Source organism: Topomyia yanbarensis, chromosome 3 (genome assembly GCF_030247195.1).
Source record: "Topomyia yanbarensis strain Yona2022 chromosome 3, ASM3024719v1, whole genome shotgun sequence".
Taxonomy (NCBI): domain Eukaryota; kingdom Metazoa; phylum Arthropoda; class Insecta; order Diptera; family Culicidae; genus Topomyia; species Topomyia yanbarensis.
Window position 1 is genome coordinate 11,265,816 of NC_080672.1, and position 15,843 is coordinate 11,281,658.

General features: G+C 41.0%; 1 protein-coding gene across 4 annotated transcripts in view; it reads right to left on the reverse strand.

Annotated features, from left to right (window-relative positions):
• The window catches only part of LOC131690984 (ecdysone-inducible protein E75-like), a 356,539-nt gene that overhangs the window by 18,629 nt on the left and 322,067 nt on the right, over nt 1-15,843 (reverse strand). The gene's annotated exons all lie outside the window — the stretch shown is intronic.

Here is a 15,843-nt window from a genome sequence, read left to right on the forward strand (position 1 = left end):
ACATAAAAAAATGTTTTTTTTTTTTCATTTTTTGATGAAAGCATCAAAAGTGCAAAATATGAGCGCTGTATTCGAAATATTCTAGAAAATACAATGTATTGTAGAGAATCTACAAGAACTGAATGACGGACAGCGGCATCAGATCAACAGAACGAAGGAAGCTCGTTCTGCTCACAGGGCAAAACAAGTGACCATTTCTCTAAATTACGTTGATCAAAAGTAATACAAATAATTCATTTTTTGAGATTTCTTTAAGTTTTGAAGGTAGGGGCAATTTTTTACATTATTACATCCGTTTAGCTCAATATTGCGATTTGTTTTCAGTTGTACATACCCTAGATCAAAAGTAAATTTCACAAATGTGACAAAAACTATGGCTTATGTAACATTCTTAGCACAAAACCAAACTGATTTTCTGTTGAAAGCTGTGTTTGTCTTTGCAATACTGCACAAAAATTAAACAGCGACTAGAGTATGTACAAAGTATGTTCCGTACGTTTCGTTATCAGAAAACATCCGTTGGAAAGGTACCACACTACGTAGACAAGTGCTTGGGTTACAGAATTTGGAGACCCGTCGCATGTTCCTGCAGAACATTTTAACATTGGACTTGTTATTATGCAATATAGACAGCCAACATCTTCTTGCTGGCATTATTTGTGAATCTCTGTTATAGGTTCCCAGACACTGCACTGGCTAAGGACTAAATAATCCAATTGATAAATGTTCCTGAAAACTCAATGAGATTTGTTACTTGTACCATACTTAATATATTCAAGTATAGGTATTAATAAGTAATATAAATTTTCAGCAAATTTAAAATCATTTGATAAAAAATAAATGCCTAGCGCTGTCAATATGTGACGCAACGCTTTTCGGTAATTGACAGTGCGTCATACAACTGACACTGAACATTTTAGAAGTCAAAAATAATTTAATTTTCCTTTATTGATGGTAGACAGACGAACTGATCGAAGAAAATCACTTCGAAGTAGAGAGAAAAATGGAATCATATTCCGCGAAGATAACCGTGAGAGCTACCTTCAATATTTATGGAATAATCAAAATAATGATCATCAGCAGAACGGTTCGAAGGTAAAAACTATGTTAATCATGATACTAAGAATTATTTGGTTGAATTAACATTCTTTGTTTTCTTTTTCAGAGACAGAAAATTATAAGTAAAAGTTGTTTGAAGCGATCACAATTGGATTCATAGTATTTCAAAAAGAAAGTCACTAAATATTTGTTTTCAGAAAAAAGGTTAATTGGTGAGTGTTTAGATTTATATATATTCAAAAAGAAAACTTGGTTGGAAATAATTATTTTTAATTTTTTCAGAGAGATGTCATTGTTGGGATTATAGAACTTTATAAAGAAAACTATCCGGCACATCAGGAAAACATTAACCGTGAGCTTCTTTTTCAAGTCATCAAAAATGCGAGAATCTGTAAGTATTACTAAACTCTAGCGTAAACGTTTGCAAGTTATGTTTCACTCACAAATAATAAGGTTGAATATTTTATTATCTCGTAGACTCTTCATAAGCGACAATGACGGCCCGCTTTTGTCTGCCCTTCATTTTGTCTACCCTCGATTTTATTAGTTTTTTGACCAGATTTTGTCAGCCTTACATGAAAACCCGTTTATTGGGCTCTAGCAAAAGAACCAAGTAAAATTGGACAATCATTTTTTGAGCATATTTTTCTTATCTCAGAGAAGCAAAAATAAAGAATAATATTTTAATAATTTCAGTTTATTAAGAAGAAAGCAGAAAATATGTCTCGATTTTGGCAGCCTAAAATGGACCGCGTGGATGACAAGTACAGATCTTCTCTTCCTGATCAGTTTGCATCTCTTTACGAACAGAAAATTTATCCCAGCACTCAAGCTTTTTCTATTAATCTGTAGATCCAACTAACGAATCGAATTCGGTAATGAACAAGTCCAGTCAGTGTCCGCGGCATTCTTTGATTCTAGCGAAACTTTCCATATTTCTTTTGTATGACAGACTAACCATTTTGTCTTCAAAAATGTCGTCTTTAAAGCAACTTTTTAAACCCATGCATAGAGACAGCTGACTAATCAGTATTGTTTAATATAGCAAAAATTGACATCAAAATGGTAACCCATTATCTTTCAGCAACGAATAGATTTTCTCTACCAAAAGACAATTTATGGAGGAGATACACATAACTTAGTAGGTCAAATTGACGTATATAATTTGACATATTCCGGAAAGCTACAAGCTGAAGCTAAAATACACTACAGAAACTTGCATTTGAAACAGACCAAAAATTCTGCCAAGGAAAACCAAAAAAATGTCGAAGCGATAGATCCTTAATGCTAAAAGTTCACTCACCTTGCGACTATTTTAACAAGAAAAAAATTGACAAAAGCATTAAGCCTTCCTTGACTCTATTTTAAGACAAAATAGATTGCCTGGAGGTTTTAGAATCAAGAAGCAAATTCTTGAAAGGATAAAAAGTCAGTTTTTTTAAATTTCCTTTTAAAAATAGTGGTGTTTGAAAACGAAAATATAGCAATTGTGGAAGAAAAGAATAACGTTCGACTCATACAATGATAAATCTACATCGTTCAGTACACACAGGAAGATTGATTGTTCAATATGACTACCCTGCAGAATATCAAAATTTGGATAATACAGAGATTTGTAGTACTTCTAGGGAGGAGCGCCGATATCGTGTACATTATTGGCCGCAATAACTAGATGGAAGATTTTGTGATTCAGACCTGAAATTGTATCAACATAAACCATTTGAAAATCAAGGTAACCACAAAACACAAGAAACCTTAAGCAACGTGGGTGTCTTTTGAAAAGCACTATGCTCATACGTTGATAGTTCACTGTACACCAGATAACGACGACGCCATTCTGCACCCATTCTATACGATCAATGCGTACGGTGTGATACGGAACCCAAACGATAGTTCCATACTCCAGCATGCTGCGTACCAGGCTGATGGACAGAGCCAGACAATACACGTCGTTGAAGTTTCGTTTGAGTCAAAGTACTGCTAGGTTTAAGCACTTACTTGATTGAAGTTGTCGATTAAGCATAGCTAACAGTCGAGTATAATACCCAGGTTCTAGGTCAATGAAACTTATTCTACAGGAGCTGTCCCCACTGCACACTTAAACGAAAGCGGCAAATTACTCGCATGGAAACGATTGCGTGCCATTTTTAAACTTGACTTTGATAATGCCAAGACGAGGCGGAAAAATGGCATCTGAGTGATCAGAAAGATATGATGTGAGAAGTAAGGGCGGAAGAGACTGATCAGCGATGAATGGCCAACGGTGATAGATGAGAAATGACAGTTGAGTCATAAGAGATTAGATATAAAAGGATAGTGATTTGCGGTCAAAAGTGAGAAATGAAAAGTGAGAGGTACAAAGTTTGAGATGAGAAACAAGAATTGAATGTTGGGAAGCCTTGATAAGTGATCGATGAAACATAAGAATTAAAACGAAAGATATGAAAAGTGCGACTTCAGATATGAGGAGTGTAACCCGCCAGGGTAACAATTTAGCACTGGGTGGAAATATACCCTTTTTTGCGTATACACTCCGTAGAGTGTATTGTTTACGTAATATTAGGCTCACCGCTGTTCGGTACCGTTCACATTTAGTTGTAAATTTTTGTTCATTTTCGCGTTTGTGAACGGTTTTATTCGTACAGATAGGTTAGATAATTTTTGTTTTATGTTTGTGAATTAGTAACATAGGGCTTAGGTAGGCTACCGCTCTCCTCTTCCAAAGTTCGTGTATACTGGTTATGCTGCTCATCGTTGACAGCTGTGCGACAAGGCGGTTGGCGGTTTGTGATAGTCGAGGGCGGAAGGCGGCCATCGTGTTAGAGTGGACAGAAAGTGACGGACCACGGCTTCAAACAGACGTCGAGATAAGTGTTCTCTTTTTTCGGGACAGTTCCCCGCCACTAGAAGAAAGAATTCAGTGCGCGCGTGCGACGGCGATATAAAACCGTCGAATAGTGCCGGCCCGTGGTTCGGGCACTAGTGAAGTGAGTGGTGTTGGTGCGCCGAAGTGGGACAGCTAACCGTAAAGGAGCATTCTCGCGTCCCCGGCTAAAATCCAAGGAACCGTACACCGACCGTTCTCGCTATAGAGGGGATAAGTCGAACGAGCCAAGCTCTCCTCTATAGCTAATAGCCAAGGAGAACGCAGCAGGGCGGACAAAGGTTCCCCCTGGGAAGTTTACTGCGGTAACTTCCGGGATCGTTTACGGCGAGTAGACGATCCGGCAATTCGTCGCCAACGTCGCTAGGGAGGTTCCAACAAAGGAGCCAAGCTCACCTCCCTAGCTAAACGCCAAGGACCGCTGCCGGAGCAGCCAGCTGGGATACCAGTAGACAGACCAGGCCGTTGTTGTCCTGGCCGTACGGAGAAACCCGCCCGCCAGTTCGCCAGCAGTTACAAACGAAGCAGCGTAGTATGCAGTGAAGGGGATCGGTGGAATAAAAATTGGTAAATTTAATTTGTTTGTTTACTTTTTTTCTTGTGAAACGAAAATCCGAAATTCTGTAGGAGCACCTGGGCCGCCCTGAAAAGAAGGGTTCGCCGGGCAAACAAGAACCCGAGTAGTGGGCAAACCCCTACTTACAGGAGTGAAATATTACAAATGAGAGGAAACTGAAGTTGGGTTTTGTTATTTCGAATGCATCTCTTCAGTATCTGGTACCAACAATAAGACTGACTTATCACTAAAAATTGAATAACTTATATAAATTTCCTGGTGATTCTTGCAGCAAATATGTTTTGCTACTTTAGCCTTTTCGGTATTTGTTGTTTCTGCGATGTGTTCTTTGAATCAGCTTTCTAAATTCCTTTTTGGTATGTTAAATATATATTTTGTAACAGTATAGTAAATTACTACTTAGATCAATACTTCGATCGAGTCTTTAGTAATTTTCGATTCCTGTACAGCTCAGGCAAGGTCATTTTCGGGCGAAGCGTTCTTGACAGTATCGTCATATTCTACTGATATCTTCCTGAGTTCTGCAGTGGTAGGATTCAGTGTAGTGGGGAATTAGTATAGTATATTTTCTATTATTTTACCTTGAGGAACGAAGAGGGATAAGAGAGTAATTTAATGTGCTAGGTATAACTCGTCTGGTATTCGTAGGCTTTTCGTACATTTTCAATTCGAAATTGCTTGATACTCTAATGACGAGTACGTCTAAGATTCTCTTTTGAAACCAAGTTAGCCGGGTAAAAATTGTTGATAGTTTCTCACGTTTGCTGATCTCCACCAGCATTCAGGCAACCAATAATTTTTGTTCTTCTTCTTTTGTTAATGTTTACCATAAAAAGTTCGTGTAGAGTAACGACGACAACGGGTTCCCGTGTCGGTGCTCCTACTTTACATATTTAGCCTCATATTTTTAATATCTCAAATTATTAAAAATTTAACTCCCTAAATGGAAGAAATAGAAATAAAACCATTTTGTTCATCGGGATAAAAACCTAATAAGTTAAATTTTCATTTTTCGAATCCATCTCGTCGGTAATGCAAGGTAAGAAGACGGACAACTGAGATATGAGAAGTGAGATTTAAAACGCGAGCGTCTTAAACGAATGAGAAATTAGTCATTAAAGATGTGATTGAAGTGGTTTGAATGAATAGGTGACAATTGAGCGAGTGCAGTTGATACATGGGAAGCAAAAGGCGAGAAGTGGATAAGGAGGACCGAGAAATGATGCGTAAAATATTGGAAGCGAGAGGAAATATAAACTTATAACAATATGAAAAGTAAAGATAAAAAAGGAAAATACGAAAAGAAATATTAAAGACAACAGTAGAGATATTATAAGTGTCACGTGAGATATGAGATATAACAAAGTGAAGTGGAAGCAGAAGCTAGAGATGAGATAGCAGTAGACTGAATGAAAAGGTAATAGTTGAAAAAGTAAAATTGAATTGATGAAATTCAAGTTGAGAGAAGTGAAAAGTGCGACATGAGTTATAGGGAGTGAAGTATTAGAAGTGAAGGGAAAGCGAAACTAAGTGGGAGGCTTGATGTGAGAAGAGAGCTATTGAAAATAAGAAGCGAGATATGAAAAACAATAAATGGAAGATGAAAAGTGCCAAACGAGAGGTGACAATAGGGGATAAGGGAAATAAGATGTGAAGCGTACTAAGTGAAGTGGAATGAGAGATTGAAGGACAGAGGAGAGATTTAAGTTCACTGAGTAAATAGGTGAATGCGCGCGGAAAAATTTAATATTAGACATAAAAAGTGAGTCATTAGATATGTTACGAAATATGAGACGAGAGAAGCGAAATATGAAATGTTAAAGAAAAATGCGAAATGAGATGTAAAATTGTTGTCGCGAATATGAGAAGTAAGGAATGAGATATAACAAGTGAAGCGAATATCAAGGTTAAATGATAGAGGAGCGATCTGAGTAGTTTAAATCAGCGGTTCTCAACCTTTTTCGTACCATGGACCCCTTAGAAATCAATCTGGGTTGCTTGCGGACCTCCTCGGATAAACATCGATTTTGTATGCTATCAACAAGTTATTTTCAGTTTGTTACGAAACTAGACGGAGAAGTTTCAATCTGCACTCGGGAATCATATTTTTTTCGCGGACCCCCAGCAACGACTCTACGACCCCCTAGGGGTCCGCGGACTCCAGGTTGAGAATCACTGGTCTAAATGAATGGGTGTGAGTCATGAGATACGAGATATAGAAAGGTTAAACGTGGGATATGATATGGTATGAATTAGTCGTTAAAGATGCTATGCGAAATAGGAAATGCGAGAGCTGAGATAAGTGAAATAAGATATGAGAAGTGCGAAATGAGAGCTGAGATGTTAATGATGACAACGAAGATATGCGATATAAGAGGTGAACTGGAAACAGAGATTGGAGGTCAGAGATGAGGTTAGAGTTGTACCAGTAAAAATGAGTGAAATGTGAAAAGTGAGAACTGACAGATGAGACGTTAAACATGATAATGGAGATAATGGGAAATAAAACAAAAAGGTATATTAAAGGATAAGGTGAAGCATAAGAAGTATGAGGGGAGATGTTAGATGTGAGAAATGTGAATTGAGTACTATGAATAAATATATGAAAATTGAGAGAATGAAACAGAAGAGCAAGTGAGAAATAAGAGATGAGAAGTGCGAAGTTAGAGGTGATATATTGAACATAACAAAGGATGTATGAGATGCGTCATGTAAGAAGTAAAGTGGAATTAATCAAAATGAATATAAGGGAATTGAACAAATGAAACTAAAAATGTGAGCTATGAAAGTGGGAAGTGAGATATGAGGAATGAGAAATTGTAAGTGAGATGCTAGCAATGAGAGATGAGATGTAAAAAATGAAAAACAAGATAAAAGATATTAATATAACAATTGGGATAATTAGAAGTGGAAGGAAATTGATGTGATTTGAGCAGACTGAATTAGATTCTCAAATCAGAAGCGTGAGCCACGAGAATTAAAGTTAGAAGTGGCTACGGAGATAAGAGAAATAAGATGTGAGACGTGCAAAATTAAAGGATAAAATAGTAGTGAGATACAGGTGGAGTGATGAGAAGTTAGAGATGAGCTAGAAGTGATTAGAAAGATTATGTAAGAAGCGAGAAATGAAAATTAAAAGATGATAAGTAAATGATTGGAGATTGAAAATAATAGTCTAGAATTAAGAGGTATGATATTAGATGTGAGATGTAAGGTAAAACGGTATATCGAGTGGGAAGGTGACAGATGGGAGAGAATAAGTAAGAGAAGAAATGAGAAGTGAAATGTTACTATGCTGTTCGCCCTTGGGAGCAAATTTGATTAAAAGAAATGGTGACCGACTTATTCCGATAGCTTCATAGAGGGAAACAGTATATTGCCACATTGGTTTGTTAGCTGAATGTTTTGATTTCGCTATGATCTTATCGGTAAATCCAGAACTTCTCCACTACCGGGAAGTCAGTCGCGACCAGTTGTTTCAACATACGTAGAAATTTTGTGTCAATTTTGGATTTACAATCTAGCTTGCAGATCAAGTTGGCCTTATAGTTTTTCATAAAATATTTAGTTATGTAAGAGTTTGTAAATTAAAGCTAAAACATCCGGTCTATGACAATCACAAAATAATTCAGTCGAAAAAAGCCAAAATTTTTCGAAACAGAAAATTGAAACAAATCGAAAAAGTGACGATATGGCAAGGAGTTTGCAGCTTTGAGTGAAACATGCTAGTTACCCTCCCGAAAAAACCAATAAACAGAAATGAAAGAGTATGTTTTGATAAAATAATGAAGGTTTTCACTTATTTCAGCTTCGTTTTCTATCGAGTTTCGAGCAAATCTAGATAGTTAAAACGTAACGAGAACAATCTCCGAACATATTTGGGACAATCAATGTAAAGAAATCTAAAGCGAAATGGTTGAAAATGTGGATCAAACTGGTGAACTAGTTCGAATAAAGTCTTGCTGGAAGAATGGGTAGCAGTTTGGAACGAAAAAAATTAAATTATTGAAAATTGGCAACGGATATCTTCTTGATGGGTATTCTTTAAATTGTATGCAAATTATTGAATCCATGATTTTGAATTATGTTGCCCTCAAACACATAACTCGGAGGACGTCTTCAACCACCCGATTGTGACTCACTAAGAAGTCGTGTTAAACCGTCTCGGCGGCCAGCCACAACAAAACAAGGAAGACCCCGCGCCGTCACCACCCGTCGCTCTCCGCGAGGACACGAACAAAGCCGCGCACACCGGAGCGAAAGGGTTGACCATGCTCGTGCAGTTTCGAAGCCGTTCTTCAACTTCACCGCGGCGCGCGCTCGGAAGCGGCCTCGAGAACGAGCGCAACTTCCCCAATGGATTGTTTTTTTTGGGTATCGTTCTTGGCTTTGTTTCATTGAGCGCTCGTTCACTCACTCACTCATTCGTTCGTTCGAAATTGAAATGGATGCGGCGAAGCTCGCCGCCAACCAAGCAGGCTGTGAAACTGAAGGATTCAGCGTGGCCTTCCATTGAACTTGCCGTGGTTGTTGTTGTTGTTGTTTCTGTCTGTCGCACCTTTGAGAGGTGGACGAACAAAAAAAAAATAAGCCATGAGGTCGACACTGGTGCTTTATAACCCAGTTAAATCGACAGTCAGTCAGTCAGTCAGTTCCGTGTCACTCGTTCGCGCAAAGCGAAAGTCTACTATGACCTACTGAGCGAGACGGTGCGTGGCACTCCACTCGAGCCTCCTCTTGCCGCAAGCAATTGTCGGTGGCTTCGAACAATACCCCGCCGCGAGGTGAGGTTGAATGACCCCCCAAATAATGGTGGTGGAATCAGTGGGAAATGTACGACGAGACACGAGAAGAAAAAAAAACGAAAGCGCAGTCTGGTTAATGACCTTCTCTCGGCGATGATCCTTTTCACTTTTTTTTCTCTTTCTCACTGGATTTCGCATGCAGAAATATTCGGTGGAATTTTCGACCCCCTTCCAGTAGGCAAAAGAGGTCTTGAAATTCACTTTCTTTTATCGGCCGCCTCTTTAAAGCCGAGTCGAACCAATGAACGAACGAACGAACGAACGAGGGTGCAAGTGAAAAGTGAAAAGAGATACTAGCCCAAAACAAGCCAGTAGTAACCGTGGCCGTATTAGTAGTAGCTGTATCTCCAGGGGAAGGGGTCAGGGGACCAAAGAAAGAGAGCCGAAGATAAATAAAGGAAAAGTGTGTTACTTTCACGCGCCGTGCCTCGTGCAGCTGATGATCGGCGTGCGAGAAAACGAAAACAAGGTAGGCGGCGGCGCGAGCTAAAGCCCCGATACCAGATGAAGGAAGGCGGCGGCAGCCGTTCAAATTCGGAACTTCCAGTTATTTACTGGGGCAGAGGCGGCAGGCAAAGGGGGTATATGTTTAATAGAGAAATTACAAACAGCGCAGCGAAATAGATACAAAAAGCGAAGAGAAAGGAGGAACACAACGGCGAAAATACAAACACAGATCCGGCGGCGCTTTTGGCCTTTATTTTGACTGCTGTGGAAGGTCTCTTTCACGATTGCGGCGGGTCCCTCGAGCGAACCGGCTCGCTGGCTGAATGAATAGAGAAAACGAATCAATTCAAGGTGTGTGGAGTGTGTGAGAAATGAAGGTGAGAGTGGTTGGTTGGTTGTGGGGAGGGGGGAGGGGATACATTTCCTCGTTTCACTTTCGTCGGTGCGTCTAGGAGACACTGCATCGCGCGGTGCTCGTTGTAATCTAGTAACCTGAGGCGTGAGAAATGAATGAAGCAAAAAAAAAAACAAATGGGGGACGAGAGGAGCTACACCGCAAACACGTGCGCATTAATTTTTTTTTCGAAACTAGTTGACTTGTCGATAAGTTTCCTTTCCACTTTCATCACCCATGACAACGGGTCGGATCCTTGCAGCCTGCTGTGTGGAAAATTTCAAAACGTGGACGATGATGATGGATTATTTTTTTTTTTTGGTTTTACGATTCCGCTTTCTCTCTGCCGTTTGTTGAATGTCAACGATGGGTCATACACACTATGTATCAGCTCTCTGCGTGTGTGTGTGTGTGTTGTTGATCCGGTGAAACCGCCTGCTGGGATAGGAGTTTTGCAGAATCAAGGTCAAAGATCACCATCTTTTACCCACACTTTCACGAACACGAAGAGCAACCCGCTGTGAAAGGTCAAGTGATAGGGCGACAGAGGATAAGTACAGTGACGGACAAAGTGAAATTTCCTATGCCTACTCGGATGATGAAAAAGAAAAGGCCTTTCTATCAAAATCAATCCCATGATGATGTTTTTTTTAACGATTTTCAAAGCCTTCTTGGACTGGACTGGACTCCTAGCTGGTGTCTTTATCGAGCGTCAGTTACTGTATCCCAGCACCCACGCTTTTTACGCAGAGAGGAGTTCGGGTTGCTGGGTTGTTCTTGGAATCAAATGAAACGCGAATAATGATGCCAGTTAGTGGAAAACGAGAAAAATATGTTCTCTTCAACCTACGTGCATTGTGATAGGAGACAACTCCCTTCAGGATTCCCTTCAATATTGGTAATTCTTCGCTCATTTTGTGTTTTTTTGTAGATTGGTGGTTGTTTCGTTTGCGTCTAAAATTGGAACTTTTTTCTTTGGTACTATTTTCACTGCTATTTTTTTCTGTATTTGTATATGTATTTTTTTCTCACTTATTCACGCTTTTTTTTTAAAAACTAGATTATGTCGTCAATCTTGTGCTTCTCATATTGCTTCACTTGGAAATTGATTTTCACCGTCGTCGTCGTCGTTGTTGTTGTTGTTGTCGTACACCACGCTAAATTGCGTTTCCAATTCCGATCCATCCAGCCGACCAGCGGCAGCGCAGCAATATAGGAGGCTACGGATGGGGAGATTGATGCGGCACACTCTCTAGTCGCAGTAACCCATACCCATACCAGCCATACAGCACACTTTCACTAGCCGCGCGGCGCTGCAAAAGCCTACTTGTTTTCACTGCTCTGCTTTTCCCAACGTGATGGTGCACACACTCTCTCTTCGGGCGCGCACTGGCTGTAGGTATATATCTTTTCACTTCGTGCAAGCAAAGAAGGCGGCTTTTAGTAGCAGCTTGTTTTCATTTGTAACTTTACTAATCACAGTGTGCCAGAAGATTTTCTACGTTTTTTTTTTCCTTCTACAATTTCACACACAGCAACCGATATCGCACAGGTTTGCTTATCAACACGGCAAACAGGATCATTCATTCACGCTCATTCACTCAGTCGTTAGAGATCACACACCAGCACTTCCTTTTTCCGCGTAGCACTTGACGTTTTTGGCTCCAAAATTTGTACCCTTGAGTTTGATTTTCCTGTTGTCCTCGCGAGAGATAGAGAAAATAAATCGAGATCGAACGGTCGCGATCACGTAGATTTGATGATTCCGATCAATTTGCAAAAGCGCACTACTATCAGCCAGAGTGACTGCTGAAATGCGACCACCGACATCAACGAACTAACTGTAAAGCTCTAGCCTCTGCCGTGCTCTGAACACCCATAGAGCCCTCGCCACCGCCGATACTCACTCAATCGAGCGCCACGTTCGTACTCACTCACCGATACACTCTCAGGGAGCTCTCCTCCACGATGGTACGATATACACAGCATGCGGGAAAAAAACATGAACCTCCCGTCAAGCAGGCCGTGCCACCCAAAAAAGCTCTCACCGAGGGGACTCAATATTTGAATGATTCGGAAGCGGAGGCAGCAAAAAATACCCACTTTTACCATCAGACAGGCTACTACGACCTCGATCCGACAACCGTCGATCGTCTAGCTAGATGTCTCGCACCGGCACTAACCGAATCGTGATGAAGATCAGGAAGATCGTTTATAGTACTGCGATGAACCTTTTATTTCTTTCTTAGAACACTCACCAATACCACTACCAAAGCAAGCGACGGCGACGACGACGCGCACACATTTTTGCGCATCTGGAGTTTACGCGCGGCATCAGAGAGTCGTTATAGTTGGCCTTGAACTTATCCGAATTGAATGCTACACCCAACCACCATCATGACCAGCCAGCCCCATATAAATAGGGCCATACATAATACGTATATATACATACGATTCGCCGAGTGGTTTATTTTTATACACATGGCGCACACACCGCCGGAGCAGGACTACTATGATGGTGGACCTTGTTGTTGACTGGCTGCTAGCGTTCCCTATCTATCCTGTTTGCCGTAGCTATATACACTACAGCTCTACACATACCGTATCGCGTCGCCTGCTTCGCTTACCGGGAGCAAACATCTACGTCATGTTATTATAATTATTTTAGTTTGGAAATTGCGCCACTGTTTTCGGTCGACCTTCGGCAAATTGCGTTCCCGGATTTTTTTTTTTGAATGTAAATTATTTAAACATACGGAAACAAGTACGTCGTATTTGAATAATCAAACAATTCCAAGAACGGCAGGCTCATCTTCACTGCTCGTCACCCCCTAACCAACCACCTATTCAACCCACCCACCCACGTCTATTCGGGGCTTTAAACTGGAATGTGGTGAAATCCAAATCATTCTATCGCTCGCAACAATATAACCTCGCCCCTCTCGGGGGTCGATCTCGGTGTTTGTCGGTGCGGTGCAGTGTACGACAACGAAACTGCCAACGACCGACCGACAAGGGAGGGATGGGTGTAGAAGGAACAAAAAAAAAGAACGAACGTTGTCCTTGACTCGTGATAACCTTGATTCACCCCCTATATTTATTTCATGCTTGCGCGCTCGCGTTGTTTTCTTATATACCACACACAGATAGAGAGAGAGAAAGAGAGTGACTGACAAAGCAGACGAGAATGAGCGATCCCGGTTAGGGGAAAGCTTTTCCGACGAGAGAATGAGTGCCGAGCGTAGAGCTTACCCATCATCATGTCGCGCGACATATCGAGTAACGCTTGTTGCAGAAATTATGGGAAAAATGGCAAAGCTCGTTTCGATTTTACTGTGAAAGCTCCACACGGTTGGTAAGCTTTCCGATTGTAGTTCGAGCAGTTTCTGGCTAGAACTAGAGGTCGCCCATTCGAGCTCGAGTGATTGAACTTTTTTCACCGCTTCACGGTTGGCTGGAAGTAGAACGTTCTGCTCGGTTGAACTCGAGTGCGCGTTTGGCTCTTTCTCCTTCTCGCTGTTCGAGCTTTACCTACATTATATGTGTGTATAGTAGGCGAGTTCGTTGACTCGTTGGGTAGTGACCGTTGATGGGGCTCTCATCTAGGTAGCTTTTGTTAGATAAAATATTATGAGCTATAAATAGGTTTCTGTTTCTGCTTTGCACGTTTGCCGTTTGGACTTGTCAGTAGCAATCGGAAAGAAAGACTTCAACGCTCGAACTGAAGAACTTTAGCGACGAACTGGGTTCCCACAAACTAACCAATAAATTTCCCAGAACCCAAAAATTAACACAATAGAGAAATAAATACAAGGAAAGTATCGTCTGATTAGCGATCAAGCAGACGATCCAGCGCCACAAAACAGATCGTGAGATCGATTTCGCGCAGCACTGCTGCGCTCTCCATCCAAGTAGGCGCGATAGTGAAAACAGATAACACTTTCCTGCGCAGCCCAATTAGCGCTTCAGCTCACTTTTTTTCAGCTTGTTGTTTATTATGATTGCCCTGGTTTTTATTTTCCAACGCGCTAAACTCGAGTGCATTATGAATCCGTTGGTGGCAGAGAGAGCGAAAGAAAGAAATCATCACATCAAAACCTACACGCGCGATGGTAACTGGTGAAAGTATTCAGTTTCGATTTCGTTTCAAAAAAAAATCAATCCCTTCCCATCCGACAGCGGGGGTAAATGAACTCTTCCACAATGGTTGCCGTTTATGTAAACGGTCTGCCGAACCGTCGTCGTCGTGTAGATTTGATTTTTTTTACCGTTCATACGTACACACAGTGAAATGGAAAGTGGTTGCCGGGTTTGCTAGGGGTCATAGACACAATTTCTTTTTCTCCCTCCCTCCCTCGACCACTTAAAAACGCAAACGCGACGAATGAATTCGAAACTTGGAGACTTTCCAAAATCTTTCTCGCGCGGTCGAAAAAGTGGCCTACTTTTACGCGCCATTACGCCAGCAAGCCTCTGGGTTCGAACCGGAACCATCACTCTCACTCTCGGATTGGATTGGATTGGCTTGGCCTGGCCAACTAACCACCACCACCAACTGTACTGAACTGGCCCCACACAATGGGGGGGGGAGGGGGGGGACTAGCCGATTGGATATTCATGTGGTGATCCGGGGCCGGTTAGCAAAATGCAACCACCAACAACGATGATGTGGTGTGTCGTAATCTCGGTACCTCAGCCGTTGTCGGCGGCGTCGCTTGCTGCGTCACATCGTTGACCAGTTTGCAATTTGCGGGCGGGAAAAGGGAAGCGCACAACGGTTTGGGTTTTTGGGTACGAAGCACAGCAGCGTCGTAGCAACCCTGTTTTCCCGTGTCGGGGTGCGCGAGCACGTGTTTTTTGTAACCAAGTGGCGCGAAATCATGTAACATTCATGGGTGGTATGCTGAGCTGTATTGCTCTGGCGGTAGGTGAAACTATCGCAGTAGGCTCGTTTTTGTTAGCTGGACGTATCTTAATGATGGCGATTGTTGATAGGTATGTTCCAGTACCTGGTGAAATTTGTAGTGCTTCGGAACAAACAGAGAGAAAAGTGTTCCCGTACACGCTACTTCTCATTTTTCTGCTTTTGGCAGCAAATTGGAATAACCAGTAAAGAGTTTATTTTTCTTCTGTTTGTACTGGAGAAACTGGAATCAATAATTGAGTGCTGGAACACTTTATTTTTAGAAAAAAATCTACTGGGAAAAGTTTTTACTGATCAAAACATCCTAAATCGTACTCGATCATGTAGCGAAGCTAGCTAAGAGAGAATTAAGCACAGAATGAATTAATTGCAGGGAGTATGAAGATTTTTCCTTCATAGATTAAGTAGAGATTGAAATCTGTGCTCCTCAAAACAACAAAAAATCACATTTCTCCAAATTTAAAGAATATAGATTTTTGCAATATCTTTTATCGCTCTTTCGGTCTGGTCAGAAAAAAAATTTCGTTACTCTACAACGTTATTGTAGAACATAACATTCACGCAAACGTCACCGACCAATCCAATCGCCTACGCACCCGTTTGCTGTTTACCTAGTTTATCTACTATAAAATATTCTGGGGGGCATAATTTTCATTCGACAGGCATTTTCGTGTATCGAAATTCAAATTTCAGAATTTCGGAAATCAAGTTTTGAATATCGATTATCGAAAATAGGATACCGAATATCGAAAT